Genomic DNA, 17,296 nt, shown 5'->3' with positions numbered 1-17,296 from the left:
TGACTTTGTCACTGCCCATAAATCTTCCCGCCGAAATGTAAAAAATATGGCATCCCTCTGACGCGTTTCAATTCATTCGACGGATGTTTACCCAACAGGCGATGCTGTAACAATAAACTTTTGCCAATTTCTTTAGATATCATTTAAAGCTTATTCCCTAGCGCAAATTGTATTGTTAGCGTTATGTGATGTTATTAAGCTGTCAATCTGTTCGGTAACCTATTGGTTATTACCACGGACGGCTGTTTCAGCAAAAATTTGAGCACTCATTTTGCGTGCGGTGATTTAAAACGCGATATGGCACCGACATATGCCATTATCGGGGAAATATGACGTTTCGCTGAGTCGAATTAATTTCTAGCGCATTCGGCGCTTCCTTTATAGCGCTGGACGGCTGCCAATAAAATAAGTTTAAAGGCAAACTTTCTGCGGGTGTTCGTGCCCCATAACTCTTGCCCCTGGATGGCAATAAATGTCGCTGGGGACGCACTACGAAGCACTATCAATCCGGTTTTGCATGTTATCGAGTGGCTCCATCTCGCGGCCATCTTTGCGTTGGCGTCGCGCGCCAGAACAGTGTTACCACATGAGAAAACAAAAAGGGATGTCTACAAAAAATACCAGTGGCATTGGCGGGCAATGGACGATGTGGTTTAGTTTGTTTTATGGTTAAAAGTTATTTGTGTCGTTAGTTCGTGCGAGGAAGTAATTACCCGTGTTATTAGTATGATTTGCGGCTATTTTAGACACCGGGGGTTGGCTTGAGGTGTTTAGTTTCAATAAAACGCGCCACGAAAAACAGATAACTGACGTTTCTTTTGGTTAATTTTAGCTGAAGAAAGATAAACATACAATAGGCCAGTATAATTAGTTTTGGATAACTCAACTAATGTTTGTGATTGTATACGTTTTATGTTACACGTAATTGGATTAAAAAATATGATTTAATAAAAAAAACAATTAGCCCGATGACCTTATTTATATCGATATCACAATAATCCTCGAGTTTCCAAACGTTTACGATATAACATTTGCCAGTGTATAAATATTTCTGAGTCACAAACTAAAAACATCGACTCTTTTTGAGCAAAGTTTTGATTGTTAAAGTTTGATCCACAGACATGTATATATAAGTAGACAACGCAAGTACCGCGATCTGTATGAAAACCAAGCGTGTCATATTTTTTGTACTGACCTTGACGCGTTATGACGTCACGAGCGCTTTTTAGTGATGTTAATTTCATTTTACGCTAAATCGATTAGGCCGCCACTCGCGCGGCGATTCTAGTATCGTCCTATCCCATCGAAGTAAATCGAAAGAAATCAGATCAAACTAGATCTATGTCTAAGAGGTAGTCAAATAAATGAATCGTAATCGATTACTAAATCGATTCAAGACAGAAAAATGATAATTGCCATAGACAGAGGGATGATAAAATAAAGTTATAAACCTTTTAATATTCTAACAAGTAAACTAATGTGTTTTAGCTTTTTCTTACATATGCCCATTGAGTTACCATGTACTACGTACTAGAGAGGCCATCGAAAGAAAGTAATGAAACTGTCAATCAATCAATCTTTATGTCCCGTTGCATCGATCCATTTTCCTTTTATGTTCGGGTTACTTGGAAAACTGAAAAAACAAACATAGTCTAAGCACTAAGGAGTTTTCTTAAAAAACTCCCAAGATGACACTTTAACTAATGGCGTCCATGTCATAATATTTATTTTTAGTACCTTTGTATTAAAATACTTAAAAGTTCTAGGTCAAGTCGTATTAAATGACAAAAAAAATCTATGCCTTTTTTTCTGAAAAATTGCTCCTTCAAATTATCATTTATCTGTTCGATTATAAAATCGATTAGAATCGAGAACTGTTGCATCAAATGAACATCACTAACCACAAAATTGGACAGAAAAATGAGAACAGAAAAATGAGAAGACGCTATTCATTGCTTGTTATCATACGACGCGATCTTTACCGTGCCAAGTAAAAGCCGCAATGTATTCCGAATCATTTCGTATGATTTGGTATCCGTGTTTGTCACGATCGTTTTCCACAGATATTCTTTATTTGATTTTAAAATAAATAGTGCATATTCTGATTAGAAAATTACTTACCGGTGGAAGGAAACATCTCTGCTAACTCGGCCACTCACAGCTGTGGAGTTTCTACAGTTTATAACGGCGTAATTCGGCATTTTACTTTATTCAGCTTCACGTCTTTCCTTGGCGAACTGCAAGCGCGGACTGAGTGTAGGCCAGCGTCAAGTAAGTTTCATAATCGTAGTTTGGACACGGGAAGTACATACACTCGCTTAGTCTATCTTGATATATGTCCGTGGTTTGATCGTTTGAGCATTGCTTCCCAATTCAACTTGACCTAGCTTGGAAAACTTCTTATCTCTGATTGGACATTCAAAAGATTAAAAGCATTTGATTGGCGAATAAAAATACACCCTTATTTAAATAGTTAAATGATATTTTTACGCAATTTGTAAAAAAAAAGTGTTTTTTTATGGGACATGTACGAAGCTTCTTTAAACGCAATTGAGAATTAATTAGACGGCACTAAACACCAACAAACAGTAGCTTGAAAATGCTTAAAATTTAATTAAATAAATCGTTGACGCCTGCTTCTTCGTCGCTTTAATTGTAAGTATTTTATTTCTGTTTTGCAGAGATTTTGAGTCTTACATAGACGTTGCTATTATTCTAATCATACCTACATAGGTATGTCTGTAAGTGAATGTCCTGTTAAAATTGTTATAGTCGTTTTTCAAATTAGGTAGAGGGACAACGGACGCATTGAAAGGGATGTTACTTATACCAAAATAAAAATAAAAGTTCAATAGTGATTATTATGCTTGCTTAACTTAACTAAGTGCATATGTTAGTACTTCCGCTAGATCATATAATTCCTTCAACACTCCCACAGAATAATTTCAAAATATGCCTCCATCTTATCACTTACACATGACAAAAAAAAACGAAAGCTGAGAGCCACAAAACGTGTCTCCGATGATTTATTTAACGCGATATTTATGTTCAACTTGAATACTGTCTTTTATTGTCATTCATCTTACGATACATTTATATTTTCCTTATTACTGAAGAATAGAGTCTATAATCGTGCAGCAAGAATCTCGAGAGATTAACGTTAACAAATTTATCAATACTGCAGTTGTGAACTTTATGTAAATAAAATAGGGTTTACTTTCGTTTAATTTTTGTTCTTAAAAGAGTCGTAGGTGTGGACAATGGTAGTGCGTGGGCACACGGGTGCTTCGCTTGCAAGTCGGAGATATCCAAGAAATGTTTGTAACACATTGCTGGTTGACCTTTACAAATTAATTTATGAGCACATTAAAGAAGCAATGTATCAAATACATATTTTATTTATCGTTCTTAAATACTTAGTAATTCCAGTAGAGATGTGTGATTAATTGAACAATAAATAGTTATTGTGCATGTTACAAGAAACTTAATGCATCGTGACTGTTGCAACGAAATCGTGATAAAAATATTCAGAATGCAAAAATATATGCATTTTAACAATATAACGTGACAATACATTGGAACGTGTTCTTGTCAAATTGACGCTTTAAAATTAAATGCAAATTTTTCAACAATGTATGGATATTTCGAAGTAATTTGGGTTCAGGTTTGTAAAAAAAATAATTATTAGGTTGTATACAAAACCATATATATACTTAAAACAAATAAAATATAATACAATATTAAAATCACATATTCAAATTATTATCATATTTTTATGGAATATCAGAAGTATTAATATTTTATTTCTCAATCAATTTTCGTAACGAACTTGAACAAGTTCTTCAAACCAAAATATTATCAATATAAATCTGTGATATAAATCTAATACATATTATAAAGGCGAAAGTTTGTAAGGATGTATGGATGTATGGATGTATGGATGTATGGATGTATGGATGTATGGATGTTTGTAACTCTTTCACGTAAAAACTACTGAACCGATTACAATGAAATTTAGCACACATATAGAGGGTAACTTGGATTAACACATAGGATAGTTTTTATCCCGGAAATCCCATGGGAACGGGAACTATGCGGGTTTTCCATTGCAAACGCGGGCGAAGCCGCGGGCGGAAATCTAGTACTTAACTAAATATAACCCAGCCCCTATCGAATAAAAACTATAACAATAAGCAACATGTAAAAGCAAACAAAGAATTTTACGTGACATTAACATAAACACACAATTCTTAAAATCAAGATCGCCTCGCCCCTTTAAAAATTAATTGTCATCGTTGTTCCTTGGCCTTTACTACGAGTTCTGTAATCTCATCTAGAACTCATTTTTAACTCGAAACATTATACCGAGATATTTTTTCAAACATTTTACTCAATACTTGCAATGATACTGTCTTTCCGAAAAATAATACGTAATGCGAAAAATTAGATGGCATTTAGATAAAAAGTGAATAAATGAATACTAATAAATTAATACCTACTAAACTATTTAGAGAATTTTCGTGGTGGCGATCGCAAAATATATCCGCTTAAAACAATTCTTTGAAATTCAAACGTTATTTTGTATAAATCCGGATAAACACGATATTACTTATACATAATTCTTGAAATAGGCATAGTTTAAAATGTGTATTAGCATCTGCTAATCCTATATTAGTTCGTAAAATTGTAGACTTCAAAAGGAATTTTGAAATAAACAGTGTCCCTTCGTCCAGCATACTCACCACAACTCACCATGGAATCCTGATATTTCATGAATGTCAAAAAACTGTTCTGAAATAGTGCTAAATAGTGCCCAAAGGAAAAAAATAGTGCTCTTGTACTTGCGAAGTTATAGCCATAGTTCGATGAGTATGCTGGACGAAGGTTTCGCCCAGCATACTCACCTCCGTCCGGAGAATCTGTATACGCTTCAAACATAATTCATACTTCAAAAAATAGTTCCCAAATAGTGCCAAACGGTGCCCAAAAAGAAAAAACAGTGCTCGAATAACTTCGGAGTTACAGGCTTCGTTCAGTGAGTATGCTGGGCGTAGGTTCTACGCCCAGCATACTCACCTCAGTGCGCGAATATCGAACGAGCTATAGGAACAATTTACGTCTCAAAAAATTGTGCTTGAAATAGTGCCCAATATCAGTCCAATTTTTGCTTGACTTTTGACCTAGAAAACCATTAAATTTGATTGTAAACTTCTACATACATTACATTGAGTACAGTCGAATACAATATTATTAACTTTCTTTCTAACAATTTTTGTCTTGTGTAAATTATTTGTTTTGTTATATTGTCTATGTAAGGGAGTATTTACTTTAGAATCGCAATATTATTAATTACACATTATTTTAATAATACTTTATAATAATATGATTAAGCCTTCGCGCGTCGCATGGGACCCCGGTAGCTAGGAACAATGATTTTATATATTTGTCTAGATCACGGCGCTTGAAGGATTAAGATATCAAATGAAGTAAATCATGCATGAAAAATAAAGTTGCTGTTATTAATGCTTACATTACAACTGACAAAATTATTCAAAATAATCATTTTCCGGATCAAGGACGGTACCACAACGTTTACGGAATTGACCTGTATTCCTCATGTGATAAAGTTCAATATAGTGTGGCAGTAATGGATGCACGTACGGTCAATAGGTATGGGGCTTACGACGCGCGGCGCCCGCGACGCTAAACATTTTTTTATATGTATATTATATACAATATTAAAACTACAATTTTTTCTATTTACATTGATTATATTATGAATGTTAACAAAAGCTGTGAACTAGTTAACTAGAATTCTGATTACTTTGGCCCTTTAAATAGTAATAAATAACGTAAGTAATTAAAAATGTTTTTTATTGCTAAACCTTTCATTGATGAAACTATTGGAAAGAGTTTTAAAAATTTGTATAACTATGTCACAGTACTAGTTTTGACTGGTTATAAGTTTTGCCTGCAACATATATACAAAAAGAAACTGTATAATTTCCTTTTTACAATTTTTCAAGATATTAATTTTATTGGCTGCAAATGACTGTTTTTATTCAGACAAACACACAATGCAATGAAGTAATAGACTTCATTTACGCTTAAAGTTTCATTCATTTATTATTATTTATAAAATATATAATAATGCATTTAATCGAAAGTTTTTGACATGTGAGAAAATACCATAATTATTTCCAATAACATGAAGTCTACAATTAGAAAGTTTAATATTTTTGTCCAAAAACATGTGTCGACGACTGTACCCCATTTTACGTTAGTATGTAGAAGTTTACATTAAAATTTAATGGTTTTCTAAGTCAAAAGTCAAGCAAAAATTGGACTGATATTGGGCACTATTTCAAGTACAATTTTTTGAGACGTAAATTATACCTATAGCTCGTTCGATATTCGCGCACTGAGGTGAGTATGCTGGGCGTAGAACCTACGCCCAGCATACTCACTGAACGAAGCCTATAACTCCGAAGTTATTCGAGCACTGTTTTTTCTTTTTGGGCACCGTTTGGCACTATTTGGGAACTATTTTTTGAAGTATGAATTATGTTTGAAGCGTATACAGATTCTCCGGACGGAGGTGAGTATGCTGGGCGAAACCTTCGTCCAGCATACTCATCGAACTATGGCTATAACTTCGCAAGTACAAGAGCACTATTTTTTTCCTTTGGGCACTATTTAGCACTATTTCAGAACAGTTTTTTGACATTCATGAAATATCAGGATTCCATGGTGAGTTGTGGTGAGTATGCTGGACGAAGGGACACAATAAACAATTCCTTTTCATAGAGATAATTAAATTGCGAAAACTTTTTATCATTTATCTGAATGCTAATATACTACATATACTATTATTATTTTTCTCGCTATCTCTAAAACACATAGTAAGGGCCATCATAACAAACCTCAAAATATATTTCATTGGTACCACACCCGCATCCTTTGGGACAAAAAACGTGTTTGTTTTGCTTGAGTCAAGCGAACTGACGTGCACCCACGATTGACGTATTTACATAAATACTACATACTAGCTGGACAGCTGGTTTTGTTTAACTTTATTTTGATGGAAGTTAATTGCAAACAAAGTAGGCTATCGATTAGTTGTCTAAACCAGTTGGACGGTACATTTATTAGAAACTAGCTGCGCTTCGCCGTTTCACCCGCGTGGCTCCGCTCCTGTTGGTCTTAGCGTACCCAATAATATATAGCCTATTAATCCATCAGTCCTCGGAATCACAGACACAATAGAAAATCTATTGTGTCGCGCCCCGATCGGGCCTTACGGTGGTCAATGGGTTAAATAGCATTCCTCGATAAATGGGCTATCTAACAGCGAAAGAATTTTTCAAATCGGACCAGTAAGTTCCTGAGATAAGCGCGTTCAATCAAGCAAACTCAGCTCAGCTTTATAATATAAGTACAGAAGTATAGATGTAAAAAACATATTGTATTTACAATAGATATAGATCACTTCAAAATGTTGTTAATTATTAGTTAATAATTTAATATTATTTAATACTAGCTTTCCACCCGCAGCTTCGCCCGCGCAGTCAAAGAAAAACCCGCATAGTTCCCGTTCCCGTGGGATTTCCGGGATAAAACCTATCCTATTTCCCGGGATAAAAAGTAGCCTATGTCCTTTCTCGGGTATCAAAATATCTCTATACCAAATTTCATGCAAATTGGTTCAGTAGTTAAGGCGTGATTGAGTAACAGACAGACAGACAGAGTTACTTTCGCATTTATAATATTAGTATGGATTATATTTATAAAAAATAAGAAAATACTACATACTCATAAACTCACAGAAACACCGACCAATTATATAAAGAACTTAAAATAAACGAGAGAATTTCAAATCACATTAGCATTTTATCGGAACCTCTATAATTCCCACACCTTTACCTATCAAATAGAAACTATCATATTATCATATTTGATACTTCGTCTATAAATTTATTACTATAAATATCTCACCTGCAATATGCAAATGAGTCTGTTATGTTTGTTAAAAATAATTAATTATCAATGTTGTAGTTATTATAATTAATTGGACGTTTATATTTATGTTTGTTTATGACTATCGTATATTAAGTTTTTATTTATGACCTATGATTGAATTGTTGGAGTAATTATTGTGAAATGATATATTATAATTGCTATAAATAGAATTTGTTTTGTTTTATTTGCATAAATCGTAACTCATTCTTCGAAATAAACGAAAAAAACGGTAAAGTTAGTATTTTGAAGAGGTTTTGATTGTAATCGTACCTATATCTTTTTCAATAACTGGTATTTAATTTATTAAACCCTTTTCGAAAGCGAAACAATCCCAATACAAATTAAGAACATCTAGTTTTAGGCCAAGAATATTTAGTCCGATACGTCATTTATTCATACATTTTATAGCGGTAGGTATATAATATCGTATTCTATAAAGAAATATTCACATGGGTTACGATAAAACGCATTAACATTAAGAGTTTTCCAATTGAAGGTTCCACATGAAATTGTCAAGTGTTTACTAGCGCGTACATAAGTGTAAGTTGGTTCGAGTTGGCGTGAGTTGGTGCGAGCTGGTGGATCTAACTGCTCGTCTCGTGCACGGGAAATTAAGCTTAGTTCTTGATAAGTAAGATGCGTAAATTGCTTGCTGTTTCGTAGAGGTAGGTTGGATTCATTATCAATTGACTTGTATAGCATAAATTGACTTGATGTAGAGCATTTTATGTGTGCCAAATGTATTCTTAAATCTGGTGAATTTGCTACACGAAACATCTTTTTTATCTCACTGCAAGGCATTATTTTAGCACATATTTGAACGAATATAAATTTTCTACATAATATATTAATTTACTAGCTTTCCGCCCGCGGCTTTGCCCGCGTTTTCAAAGAAAAGCCGCATAGTTCCCGTTACCGTGAGATTTCTGGGATAAAACCTATCCTATGTGTTAATCCAAGTTACCCTCAATGTGTGTGCTTAATTTCATTGTAATCGGTTCAGTAATATTTGCGTGAAAGAGTAACAAAGACACACACATCCTCACAAACTTTCGCATTTATAATATTAGTAGGATTAGCAGGATAGAGTTACCAATAACAATTCTCTAAATAACATTACTTCAGAATCTCAAACACGTTATACCTTAAAGTTATTTTGCAACAACTCCTAGTTATTACGTACAAAAACGTTTGTAGAAACGAAATACCGCAAATAGCAATAATCGTTTATTAGCCTGTGAACAAGGCTTGGGCCTAATTGATACAAGATATCGGAAAAACGGTAACATTTCTATATATTTTATACTTGTTTCAGATTTGGTGTTCAATTGTTTAAACATACAGAGGGTTATTGTGAACATAAACGCCACGACCACGATAAAAACCAGAAATACCTGTCGTGAGACATGTGGAAGTTAAATTTAAATTATAGATAATGTAACTAAAACGTTTAATTGGCGATACACAAGTCATAGGAATACATTCTATATTATTATTTTTTATTATTTCCCTTCAATAAATAGTTTTTTGGCATTGTAGCGACAGTCGTAAATTAATCAACATAATTTTACAGTCAAGTAATTGTTTTTATAAGTAAGTTATTTAATTTGATCACTTTTAAACAAAATGAATTCTGATTTACTTAACTAAAAAATCTCTAAATGTGACATTTCCTTCACACAACGAACGATATAACAACGCCACATACTCGTGACGTGTCCGCACATAATAATATAACCCCGTATGTTTCCACCGATTGAATAATTCATAACGCAACAGTCGTATTGACTGGTAATAATCCACCTATAGCGGGTTCGGACCCTGTTCGGACAATTGTGTTTAAATGCAATTCAATGCCCACGCTCTAGTGTGCCAATTGGGAACGCTTGTTTAGATAAACGTGATATTTTGAGGCATTTCATGTTTTTATCATTTTCTTGATACAAAATAATGTACTGTATATTTCAGAACGGGATTCCTACAGCTGCAAGTACTTGGTTCATTGGTTGCTTCTTTAATATGTTTCTATGTATTTTTTACGATACTACTAGCTCGCCCACGCAAAAACAACCACGCAAAAATTCAACATTTTTTCATTGAAGCTCAGCTCCTATTAATCGTAACGTGATGTTTATGTCTTCCTTAGATAAATGGAATCGAACCTAAATCTTATTTTTCAATTCGATATCGTAATTCCTGTGATTAGCGATTTACAACTCTTCAGCTTTATAATATTAGTAGATAGGCATACATTTTTCATATGTAATTTACTGTTTACACATGTGTGTGGTTTACACTTTTAAAAATAATTAAAATAGCGAGCATAATATTATGTGGTAACTATTTAGTAAACTGTAATAAATAAATAGTGACACACCCGTGACGCACTTCCCCGATCAGATAGGAATAAAACTACAATGTCAATGCGAATCATTGTTATTCGTTACGCCTATTTATAAACACAATCTGTTGAACAGAGCTGCACTTTATGAGTCAGGCTGTAGCCTATATTGAGTCTAGACTAAAGATTTACGGATCTAATCAAGTAGTATAGGCGATAGCGCAATGGTCTAGTTTCTGTACTGTTTATTGTTGAGGTATTTAATTGATTTTAGGTATAAAGTAGGTAATAGATAGTGTTAACATATCGTTGCATAGTATAATTTGTGTAATTTCACAAGTTTGAACGAATGGTTATTATATTTCGTGAAATAGGATAAACAATTATGAATTGAAACACATCGTAATATATTCATTTGATTTTTAAAGCATATGTACCTTTAAAAAATAATACCGTCCTTATTTGGTCCATAACAAATCAAATATAGAAACAATATGTTAAAAAATAAATTATCTACATTTAATGAGTGTGAATCCGTCCCTGGGCTAGAACAATTCGCAAATACAACGGATGTCATAATACTAAATACATTATGCAAATCTTTGGAATGTGACTGACATGTTTAAGGCTTTATAAGCTTTATTAGTCTATCAATAGATGTCCTTAGTATTCTAGCGATAGGCTATTTGCTGAAATTGATCCGGTATTGATTGGTTTCTTATTAACGATAATATAATTTTATTTCTGAGAACGAAATCTTATTTAAAACAAGAATAAAATATTTTATGAGTAGATGTTATAATTGATGGATTGATGAATATCACACTTTGAAAAATGTTATCTATGAAAATTGTCAAATATATCCTCTCAAAAATTAATCAACTCTATTTTTTACATTTTTAACACATCAACTTATTTGCATTCGTACATTCGTAACAGTTTTTTTCTGAAAGTATGTAAATTTCTGTTAGGGTCTTTAGTTTATATAGTGAGCTGTAACAAATTCAAAGTAGCATCCAGTCTAGAAAAATAAATATTTTCCAATACCCGGGCTTTAGAATTCCCTTTTATCACAATTTACATGCGACACCGGAATCCCCGTACACGTCGCGTAGGTGAGGCGACGGTCAAATAAATCGAATCGTAAATTCGATACATTGCTATATCGATTACTATCAGACTCGCTCGCCTGCTGGGTGCGAGATGCGTGACGATAAATTTATATTATACGATTACGACACGATATCGATGCGATAGTACGATATTTTTGTTTCAGACACTATGCAAGATGGAAATTGAACTAGTTTTTGGGAAGTATTTTTATTAATTATTAAAATTTTTCTATGAATGATTCCATAATTTTTCTATGAATTGTTTAATTAAATTTAAATAAATGAGAGGTAAGATTGTCATTGATAAGGAATCATTCTAAATGAATTAATCATTTTAATTATTGAAAACACGAAAGACATAATTCAATAAATACAGCGTTTTAATCCTTTTTAGAATGTAGAGTTTTAATAAAAAGATCCGACTGAAAAGTCGTGAGTTATAAAAGCTCAAGCTTTATTGGTTAAATGAATTAAACAAATAAAATTATACGTTGCGTGTTCATTTGATTACTGTTACGATTGTAGAATTATTCAATTTCAAATTTCTCTTTTTCTATTAAACAACATTAAATTATATGGAAAATGGATGGAAGTTGAACAGCCGGCGTCTATAATATAAATAAAGTTCATTTTTAATAGCTCTGATATTTTATAATTAATTTGTATATTTGTTTATGCGAGTAGAATTTAATTTAAATAATTTGTAGGAATAAATTTGATTTACTTAGAGCAGTAAATTATATCGAATATTATGACGAAAAGCTGTTGTATAATTTATAAATTTAAAACAGTTAAATAAAAATGTAAGGTATTCGAAAAAGTTGTCAAAACTTATTTCACATAATTAATTAACTAAGTTCTAATACATAAAAAAAGTAAGAATGTCTTAAACACTTTTTAATTTCACCTGTTTGTGCTTTTTTATGAAACATGGTACAAAACTAAAAATCTAATAAGAGATATTTCATCTTTCTATATTACTCGTGTATATAAGAAATAGATTTCTATATAGGTATCTGTTTAATACGTAATGTAACCCAATATGCCAAGATGTGTTTCGTAAAGGAATGCCGTATGTTATAAACACGACGTGGGTGTTACAAATTAATTCTAGATCTTTCCTCTTAATAAATAATTAATAATAACCTTTATTAATCAGGTTATGTCCATTTTTGGAATGATATATTTATCTTAAAGTGTCTTCTCGTGTTTAAAGACTATTAACGTTATAAAAATATTCTTTTTAAGGAATTTACAACGCTTTTAATATTGCCACTAATTTAATTTGCTTAATCATTTTTGTTTTTAAAAAATACCACTAATCACATAGCGTATACCCGCGGCTTCACAACGATAAAAAGGTGTGCTACATTTGGCTCAATGGATAGCAAAGATTTGAATTGATCCGAATTGATAAGCCCTCTTTTCCTGAAAGGATAACAGACATTTTTAGCTTATCACATTAGTATTCAACCGTCACAATCAATTTAATATCGTAGAAACTTACACGTGTTACAATTTTATATGCCAGTAAGGATTAATTTCAGACGTTAACAACATTTTATATATTTTATTCTATCGTATTGACATGTTTCATTGTATAAAGCTTAACAATAGTTAAGGCACGCGTTTATTATTACCCATTAATTAATTCCTAATTAAGTGTTCAATATTCAGATATAAGCACTAATTAAGAAAGCCAATCTAAGCTCTATTCCTTGAGAATAAAGTAACAAATCAATTGCATTTTATAACTTGTAATGGCTGTACTAAATAAGGTGAAACGTTGGCTGAACAAGCCTTGGTCTAGTTTATTTGATATGCGTAGAGACACGTATAATATGAACTTGGTAATATTATAAAAATTTATAATTGTAATTATTTGTGTTAGCTCATGTTATTATGTCCCCTGGTGAGGTATGGGCAAGGTATGGGGCAGATGCATTTCACATCTGTTTCACGAAGTTCGACTTTCTTCAGAAAGTAAAGACTAGAGAATCGTCTTCTGTTGCATGATCTAAGTCTGTTGCCTCTTAGGATATTGTTATATTATAATATATATATTTATTCATAGTAAAAAGTAAATGTGGGTAAATATGTATTGGTAGCCCATATTTACTTTTTTAAATTTTAAATTTTAATTTTAATTAATTTTTAAATTTTAAATTAAATTTTTAAATTAAATTATTTTTTTAAATTTTATTTTAACTTTTACTATGAATTTACTTGAATATAAGTTTTCAACCGCTAAGCCAAAGTGAAAATCTTATCTACCAAACAGTAGTTCTAGTATTCATATAAACTAATATAGAACACTCTTTAAGTCAGTAATTTTATAAATAAGTAGCTGATGAATTTTAAATAATGTATTTATAAAAGTTGTCTACACACATGTTACAAACAACCTAATTACAATCACAACAATTTTCATAAAACCCAAAATTACACAAACTAAGTATAAAAGCTTTCGAATACCAGCTTCAAAGTTTAAGTTGCTAACATGAATAAGCATGGTCTTGCCCAACGAGCTTTCGACATCAAGCCATGTGTACACAATACTGTATCAATTAAATCTAACTAGCTATTATATATAATGGACTTGTCGCCTTGGCTTAATCCGAATCCGGGTTAACAAAAAATAATAGACACGAAGGATTAAGGAAATGGGGAAATTTTTAATGGGGAAGAGTTTACAAAATTGTTAAAGTAGCTCTGGAGTTTATAGGTATACAGGTTATACACACTAAAATTGTCACTATTTTTATTTAATTTAATATTTTATAATTAATATTGATTTGTCTGAACTGCGCTTATTTTATTTCCTTCCGAACGATGAAGCTTTTGGTAATCCTGTGTGTTTGAATACCATGAAATAGATTATTCGTGTATTTAAAATATGTAGTATAGTACGCATATAGAAAGGAAAAGATAAAAAATTCGATTATAAGTGATACCGCAGTTAACAACTAGTCAATAATTGAATTAAAGCTTACATAACTAAGATCTCTCTTAACTTGTGGTTATTTCTCGGCTCACGGGTATTATGTTACAAACATACAATACTTTTATTTTAGATATATACATTTACATTTGACAGCAACAAGTTTTTGTACAACTTTATGACTCAATATACAGTTTATTTAAATTTTATCGTTTTCTTATGCACTGATGGCGTTTTTCAACGCTATAATATAATATTACGATAAAATAACACTTTCAAAATTATTTTTATAACAGCTTCATGACTTTTTGTGTCACTCGACTATCTGACTGTCAGTCACATTTACAGCTACCAATTTTCAGAAATAAAACTTAAGTAAGCATTAAAATGAATGCGGTTCTTTATACCATTAGATAGAGAAATTGTATTCCCTTCCGCTTATGCCTTACGCTGCTATTCCAATATTTGCATAAGGCTCTTAAAACATATAACTACATACAAGGTTACACATAGTTCTAAGACAAATCTGAGTCACATTATAAGCCGCTAGCTATCCGTAAGCGTCTTAAGTCATACTGACAGTCACTAAAGAGCTTTTTACCCTGTAGCCGGCTTAAATTTTAATCCATTCTAGCCGATAAAAATCCTTACATGCAGGCTATGGGTACATTGTTTATCAGATTATCGTTTTGAAGTTTTGTTTCCTTTATCTGTTGTATTGTTTTTGTGGTAAGTAGGAGATAAATTTTGACAGGTTTTCCGAAGCTTGGCTGGATACGTCCGCTCTGAAAATTATTCTATTTTGTACCTAATAACAGTTAAGACAAAAATTCTGCTTATTTTTTGTCAAATTCGATGAATTAATTAGTTACGAAGTAGAAGAGATAATACTAATTAGGTATTTATTTGAAAATCCTTCGATTAAATGCGTAACATTATATATTTTTTATTTTTTATTAAAATGAAAGGACAAATGTATTATAAGTATGTAATTTGTTGAATTAAGCAATTGAAAGTAGACACACTCTGCACACATTTTCGATGAATAATCGTTTTTATTGCACTTCCTTGCCCGCATAAAAATTAATCCCGTATAGAAGATTAAATGGATTAAAATATTTATAAATATGTACGTTTCTTCGCCGTATTGTTAACTAGGAGCCGATTTTTAGATCCTTGGATAAAATTATTTCGTCGAATAACCGTTTCAAAAATGTGTAATGGCACAGATAATATTATATAATGCCATACCTACTTTATTGAACGGATAAGTTTAAAAAGTATTTTTAAAAAAAGAAATATAAACTCATATTGAACAGTGACGTACTCACGACGTACTATTAGGCTACTCTTGTCGATGCATACCACGCGTAGTTGAGTGTAGTGCAATTCACATATTTTGGCTAACCCGATCTTGTATATGGGATGTTCACATGCCAGTGGGAATACACTTAAATAGACATACTTATAATAAACTAGCGGTCCGCCCCGGCTTCGCCCGTGGTACATAATATTTACGTTTTCTCTACATAAGAACCATCCTCGTACTTCAAGGAATATAATAAAAAAAGAATTATCGAAATCGGTTCAGCCGTTCTCGAGTTATGCGCTTACCAACACATTTTGCGATTCATTTTTATATAAAAGAAGATATAACAAAAATATTAGACATTTCGTATGGAAGTTTAGTGATGGCTAGGAATAAAATGCTATCAAAAGTATTGACTTTATGATATAGAGTCAATAATTATGTGGGCTCCTAGTAACACAAAAGTCCCAACAATGCGTATGCATTTTATATATTTTAAATTCCATACTTTCATTAGGTTATTTACCAAAAAAAAATAGAAAAATCTCAGCAAGCAAAAGAACCAATGTCCTTCCGTCCATTAAAAATTGAACTTCACCGTTATTCGTAGTCTGTTTAGTTTATTTAAGGATCAGGACAGACGATGAGAGATAAGAATTAGCTAAGCTAGCAAAGCAAGCCCTTCTCGTGATTTATGACTCCCCACGCCGCGGCACCAACCATAAATCTCATACTTTTTTACCACATTGTTTAGTCTATGGTATTCTGTGACAAAAAGGGAATGTTTTTGCTTATTGATTAAGTGATTTCTCTTTGACTGTTTATTTTAATTCTGAATAGACCGCCCATCATTTTGGCGTGGTTGGAACATTTTGTGAAGATATTTGGAAGGGGCAGATACGTAGGTACGTTTAACGTGGGCAGATGCTTTATTTTTATCTTACCTTATTTATGAACATTGCAGATTGTTCTATTTCTTTTGAAGAGTTACTTAGCATTGTAACTGTCGCTATCTTGACTAAACAATTTAGACTTTGCCATCAAATTAACACTATTACACGCCGGACAGTAAAGCATCGAAAAGTATTAAACAAATAAACAATTTTAAGCTGTTATAGAAGTGTCGATGTGAAATTAGCTCGGCTAGGAGAAATGTATACAACACCCATACAGTTACAGTTTAGCCTTTACGGAGATTATACAACCAAATTAAAAAGTACCTTCCCAATTTCGACATACAATAAATGCATTGGTTTCTATCATCTCCACCAATATACTATTCCCTAACCCCTTACTTCCGTTAATATTCAATAGTCGATTGTTCAAAGCCAGATGGTAAGCTTAGTTAAGCCAAATGCGTAAAGAAATCTGTTTTCAATAAAGGTTATGAGGGGTTACTCTGATTTGTTGGTATTTTAAGAGGTTATGATGTGCTTCTGGATGATTAAAGAGAAATATTGGATGGCTTTTTCAATTATTATTATTTATTATTGTGTTTTAACGAGCTTTAGCTTCCTACAGCTATAACGAATACAAAGTTTGAGATTATGGACGGATGGATGTTTGTTAGATAA

Source organism: Colias eurytheme, chromosome 12 (assembly GCF_061535395.1).
Source record: "Colias eurytheme isolate Ceu_HAF_F1 chromosome 12, ilColEury1 Martin Lab GWU primary, whole genome shotgun sequence".
In the NCBI taxonomy this organism is placed as follows: domain Eukaryota; kingdom Metazoa; phylum Arthropoda; class Insecta; order Lepidoptera; family Pieridae; genus Colias; species Colias eurytheme.
Note: the sequence above shows the minus strand (reverse complement) of the source record.